The 6,471-nt window shown below is 36.8% G+C and overlaps 1 long non-coding RNA gene across 1 annotated transcript; it reads right to left on the reverse strand.

Moving 5' to 3' along the window:
- Positions 1-2,150: 2,150 nt before the first annotated feature.
- On the reverse strand, positions 2,151-3,546 carry LOC110902766. The gene is made up of 3 exons (XR_002571405.2): positions 3,414-3,546; positions 2,888-2,941; positions 2,151-2,434 (listed from the first exon to the last, which is right to left on the reverse strand). It is a non-coding gene; the product is annotated as an uncharacterized LOC110902766 (long non-coding RNA).
- Positions 3,547-6,471: the final 2,925 nt, after the last annotated feature.

Here is a 6,471-nt window from a genome sequence, read left to right on the forward strand (position 1 = left end):
AAGATCATGGGGATAAGATCAATAGCAAACTCCTCATCCTCAATGGTCAATTTACAATTTTTACATATTTCGTGCAACAAGAAACTTTTGCTATCTGCTATCTCTACTTCTAAGGGCATCGACATTCGTTCAATCTTAAAGGATGGACGTTGAACAAGTTCACTAGAGATAAACGACATGGTAGCTCCGGTGTCAAACAAAACGTAAACCGGTATAGAATTTATTAGAAAAATACCTGAAACCACATTTGGTTGGGACTTGGCTTCTTCAGACGTGATCTGATACATTCTCCCCTTTGCCCTAGAACCCTCTTGCTTCTTATCTTCTTTCTTTGACCCTTGTTGAAGCTTTGGACATTCCGACTTGATATGCCCTTTTTCGAAACAGTTGAAACAAGTCTTTGGGTTGTCCGGGCATTGATAGGACGAATGCCCCTCCTTACCGCATTTAAAGCACCCCTTCTTACCTAGCAAACACTCTCCGGTATGGAGCTTTCCACACGTCTTGCATGGCGTAATCCCACCTTTCGACTTACCCTTTCTTCCTTGATCCTGAAACTTCCCCTTTTTGGATGGACTAAAACTTGCACCTTTTTCACTCGGCCTCTTTTCACCTCGCTCCTCTTTCCTTTTAATTTCGATCTCTCTATCCCGCGCTAAATCAATGAGCTCTTCAAGAGTTTCACATTTTGAGGGAGTGATGAACTCTCTAACTTCTGCCTTTAACACACCATAAAAACGACTTATCTTCATCCTCTCGGTTGTTACCAATTCCCCACAGAACTTCATCTTATCCATAAAATTGTTTGCTATTTCATTCACTGATTCGTTTTTCTGCCGGAGGCGTAAGAAATCCTCCTGAATCTTGTCGATCGCCGACTGTGGACAATGATATCTCATGAAGGGCCCCTTAAACTCCTGCCAAGTCATAACTTGCAGTCTGTCTTCGCCTACCTCCTTGCTGTGAGCATCCCACCAATCCTTCGCCTGATGGGTTAGTAGACCGGTAGCGAACATCACTTGATCCTCCTTATCACACCGACTTCGCATAAAGACCGCCTCTATGTTCGAGATCCATCTTTGACATTCAATAGGATCTATTTTACCGTCATACGTCGTCGGATGGCATGCCATAAAATCCTTATAAGTGCACCTTCGTTCCTTACCTCTACCCTTGGATCCTTCGATTAATTCCTTCAACTCTTCGAGCTTACTAGTCATCATAGCATCCACAACCCCCAGAACTCGGCTTTCTACTTCTTGAGCCAACCGTGGAAGATTGGCTTGTATAACCCCTTCCGCTACTTCTGTAACTCTGTTCTCGAATGCTTCTTGTCTAGCCACATCATTGTTATCATCATTATCATCGTTAATATTTCTTGCATCAGCCATCTACACAATGTTAATATTTCGTTTAATACAATTTAATCATTCAGCATATCTTTAATCATTAATCATCATTCATTTAATCCATTTCATCTCATTTGCTTCGTTCCTTTTGATTCTTACGAATCCATTCTCGTTGTGTTCGCTAATAGTGATTACACACACTTGTTAAACATTATATGGACACAACGTAGCCAAGAAATAAGCCTTCAAACAAACCGGTAACACAAAACATGAAAAACAAAACAATTCAGCGCTTCAGCATTAGGTAAGCCGTCGGCGACGGCTATGTTGCCCGTCGGCGATGGGCTCGTATAATGGCCGTCAGACATGTTCACCCGTCGGCAGGGTGTTAAGGCGTCGGACCAGGGCTGGCCGTCGGCGACGGGGGCTAACCCGTCGGCGACGGGCCTTCGTTTAGCAGAAACGCTGCAGGTCTCCTAGAGCATTCTACTTCGATTATTTCCATTCCGTTTGGGATCTACAGCTCCGAAACTTCTCATTTAACTTTCCCACACATCTTTTTAATCATTTTCACTAACCTCATAATAAACACTTGTAACTTTATTTATAATTTAAATGTTACCTCATGGGCGACCTTGGAGCGAGCACTTCTTCGAACGAGCCATCGGTTTGAGTTCAAGCATCGCGTTTAACGCTCGAATCCCTCAAACCTTGGCTCTGATACCAACTTGTTACATCCGCTTTTCAATAAAGTTAGATTACTCACAAAAGGATGGTTTTTCGGACAATTAAAGTGCCAACTTAACACATAATAAAAATTTACAAAAATTGGGCATGACCCGTTCGTAAAACGGACGTCACCCCTGTTTTGACATAATAGACAATGTTCACATAAAACCCTTTTTACACTAGACCATCCCAAACAAAACAACAAGTTTTCAAATCTAAAACTTCTAACAAGGTTAAACAAGTAACAAAAACATAGACCCAAAAGCATGCATGTAAACTTGCGGAAGCGCTTAGTTTAATGAGGCTTGAACATGTGCTCGCTCCATGTCTCCAAATCGCCTATAGAGGTGCTTTACCTACATAAACATTCAAATTTAAAAAAATTAGTGATCGCCATAGAAAATCATAACCTTACGTTTTAGCTCTTTCCATATAAAACCTTCTTATTCTTAAGCATACAACAACCCAATAATTGGGTTAGGCATAACCACTCTCGTAGAGAGTTTGACATACACATTCGACCCGTTTAATTGGGTTTAGCATAAACACTCTCATAGAGAGTTAAGCATACCGTTCGACCCATAGAATTGGGTTTAGCATAGACACTCTCGTAGAGAGCAAAGCATACACATTCAACCCGTGAAATTGGGTTTAGCATAACTCAACATTACTTTCGTTAACATACCCAAATCCACAAGGGATTTGTCGCTTACTTACTACATTGTCACATTCATTATACAAGGATAGCTTTACATTAAATTTAATATAATTGGGAAATATAATAAAGATTCGTATAAAACGAAACATACCTCGATCTTGCGCGCCTTCCGGTTTCTTGGTGCTTGTACCTTCTTCCTTTATGCCTACATCACGACATTCATTCCTTTATTTAGTTTATTGCTTCATTCTACCATTTTTCCAAAATACACATACATTCCTCATTTAGGCATTTTATCGAACACATGGTAGGCATTATGGATATGGTACAAGGTACAAGTCTATAAAGCATGTTCCATGAGTTTATGATCACACAACAATCTCATTCATTCAATTCCACATAGTTATTTTATTCTACATCAATCTAATTATCATTCTAGTACTAAAATCAAAATCATACATCAAGATAACAAGGATTCTTAACACTATGATCCTACTAGTCTTAATTCAACTTCAACAAATGGGGTTTAACCAATATACTTCCTATAAGCCAGAAATCAACATGATTCTTGTTCTAGAGAGAAATTCTAACTAAGATTTCTCCTTTTTGATACAAGAATTCGAGATTTGGTTGAACCCATCTTTCTACAATTCATAACTTTCAAGATTAAAACTCACCTCTTTACTAGCCAAGGTTAGATGCTTGATTTTTAGGGCTCATGCATAGGAATTTCACACAAATTGTGACTCAATTTGCTTGATTTCTAGTAGCTAGGGTTTGGCTCCCCTTTTCTTCCTCCCCTGGATCGTACGAACACACACACACCAGTGTTTGTGTTTTTGTTTTTAATTATTTCTTAATTAACCCATTTATTCACTAATTACACAACTAGCCCTCCCACTTAGAGAGTGTATTTTACTTAAGCATTTTTATTTAACTAGTTATCACTATACCATGACTTTCATTAACCAAGTTAATTCCTCTATTTATCATTTGCCATTTTGGGGTGTTACACCGTATAACTGAACCGAATGAATAAATTCGAAAACAAAAGAATCTGTTTGTCAAAAGTGAAAGATCTCACTAAAATATCCAAACGGATTAAATAAACGGATTCATGAAGAATTCGATAGTCTAACAGTGATGGATTTCACTAAGTTAACCAAACGGGTTGATAATAACGAAATTTCGTTATTATTAAGTTACATTATTTCGTATGAAATACACATATGTTATTTGTTACCATAACTTTTCTGGTAGTACTAACAAATGAATAAAATCATGAGTAATGCTTAAAAGGTTACTCAGTTTAAGTGCATTGGGTTAAAACCCAATAAACTATGTAAAAAAAAGTTTCGGGGACGAAACCTCTTTAAGGGGGTAGACTTGTAACACCCCGAAAACGGGTTTGGTAATCAAACCACGTTAATACTACAAGACGGGTAAAGTACCGTTAGTGGTAAATAAACCCGGTGAATATTAGGATTTTTAAATTAATAAACCTAATATTAAATAAAAATAGTATAAAGGCTTTTGATGAAATAAAGTTTATAGAAGGCCCGAGTTAACGGGACTCAAAATAAACTTAGTCATAATTTCCCCAGACCCACTGAGTTAACTAGGAATGTTTAACCTAGTTAATAAATGAGAACATTGCTATTAAAATAAATAGGTTGTGGCCTACTTAATAATGAACCAAACACGAGGGGTTAAAGTGGGATAACCTGAAAGGTTATTTAAACAAATTAAAACATAAACACACACATACGTGTGTGTTCTAGATCGAACAAGGGAAGCTCCCCATGGAGCCAAACCCTAACCTTCAACAAATCCATCCGATTGAAGGGCCAAACGAAGCTCAAATTCACAACCGAACGTGAATTAACGATCACCCGAACAAGAGGATCATAAGTTATGTAAAATCTTGATGATTCGTGAAGTTTTAAAAATTGGATAATCATCCTAATCGCGAATTAGGCATGGATTAGAGAAGCTATGTCCAGATTAGTGATGTATATTTGCTTAGGAACAAAACCCTAAGTGAAAATCATACATAACATGCTATGAATTGAAGGATTGGATGATTTACCACACTAGGTTAAGTGGGTTTTAACCGTAGGAATTGATGATATAATTGTGTTTAGGATCATCATATACGATTGTAATCAAGAAATACTTGAACAAAATAGTGTGTTCAAGTACATGATCATACTTACTAGGAAACGGGTGGTATGATAAAATGAAAATGATGTTATATTCTTGATTAGAATGATGTTTCATATCATCACGTGTTAAAATGATTAAACCGGTAACCTAAGAATGATACTTATTGGATAATTGATAAAGTATATGATTAATTCGACATAAGAAAAAGAAGCGTAGGATGGAATAATCATAAATGATTATGATTAATCTAACCATCTTACAATTACAATGATAGTTTGACGCTTGGCAAGCTAGGTGGAAGCTTGGGAAGGAAGCGGATCAAACGAATCAAAGAAAAAGAAAAAGAAAAAGCATAATCCGGATGCAAGGTAAGTATAGCTTACACTAGTCTTATATTCTAGAGTATTCTCTTATCGTATTAACTACAGATAAGATAAATACATAATTGAGAAATGATGTTCCGACGTGTAGTCGTATGGAACAAGACACTTAAATAAGAAAAGAAACCATATTGATGGTTAAAAAGTAGTTAAATCAGTAATTCGATCATAACATGATCAGATGAAAAATGAACTTTTAATGGTTACCTAATATGGTAAACCAAAACAAACAATAAGGGTAAAACGGTAATTTGGTCACTCGTTCACAATAATCGTTAGTTTTTGAAAGACACTTATGACGTAAGCCATAATAGGCCAAAAAGTGTTAAGAAATGAATTACAAGTAAAATGACCGCACGATGTAAATCGGAGCGAGTAATATAGTCGAGATGAAAATACATGTCATCTCGCTAATATAGTCGGTCATTTAGACCAAACGGGTCAAAAGGTGAAGATACCCCCTTTTGATAATATCGACTAATGATTTTTGTCGAGTTATATGATTTCAGGAATAAATGTCGAAATGATATTTGCCTCGCTATTACTTAGCAATTATTATAGCAAGGCATTAAAACGGGTCAATACATTGACCCGAGCCAGGTATGTGTAATAAGAGTAATTACTCATTTAGAACGTAAGGTTCAATGAGTATTAAATGAAGTCTTAGATAGACCATGGGTTATTTGAATGGGAAAACCGAATGTTTTAAATGAGGGTTGTTGCGTTTTGAAAAGCTTAGAGACTTTTCAAACAAGATCATAACTTAGAAGAAGGATCATGGGTCAAACATGCTTTCAAAAGTCCTTCATCGTAAATGAAAGGCTAAAACGCCCTCGTAAGCTAAATTAGGCAAACAACCCTTAGAGGTTGTTTAGAAACGAGTTTTATGACCAAGTAAACATTTAGGATGAGTATAAAAAGAGAAAGATGAGAATCTTTGATCAAATGACTCGATATGAGTCTTCGCCGTAAATTAATGATCCGAGGGGTAAAACTCGGATTATATAGATCACCGCATTAAATCCACCACAGATATAGTTGTGGTGGAAGATCACACGATAAGAAATGCGAAAATGTTAAGCTAGAAATGAATGAATGCAATTCGTGCTTAAAATATGCTTAAAGGCCCTTAATGGGTCAAAATAAGCATATACGCGAAAATGGGTTTAAGAGTGTATATAAACCCATG

The sequence above is a fragment of the Helianthus annuus genome, chromosome 13 (genome assembly GCF_002127325.2).
Source record: "Helianthus annuus cultivar XRQ/B chromosome 13, HanXRQr2.0-SUNRISE, whole genome shotgun sequence".
Classification (NCBI taxonomy): domain Eukaryota; kingdom Viridiplantae; phylum Streptophyta; class Magnoliopsida; order Asterales; family Asteraceae; genus Helianthus; species Helianthus annuus.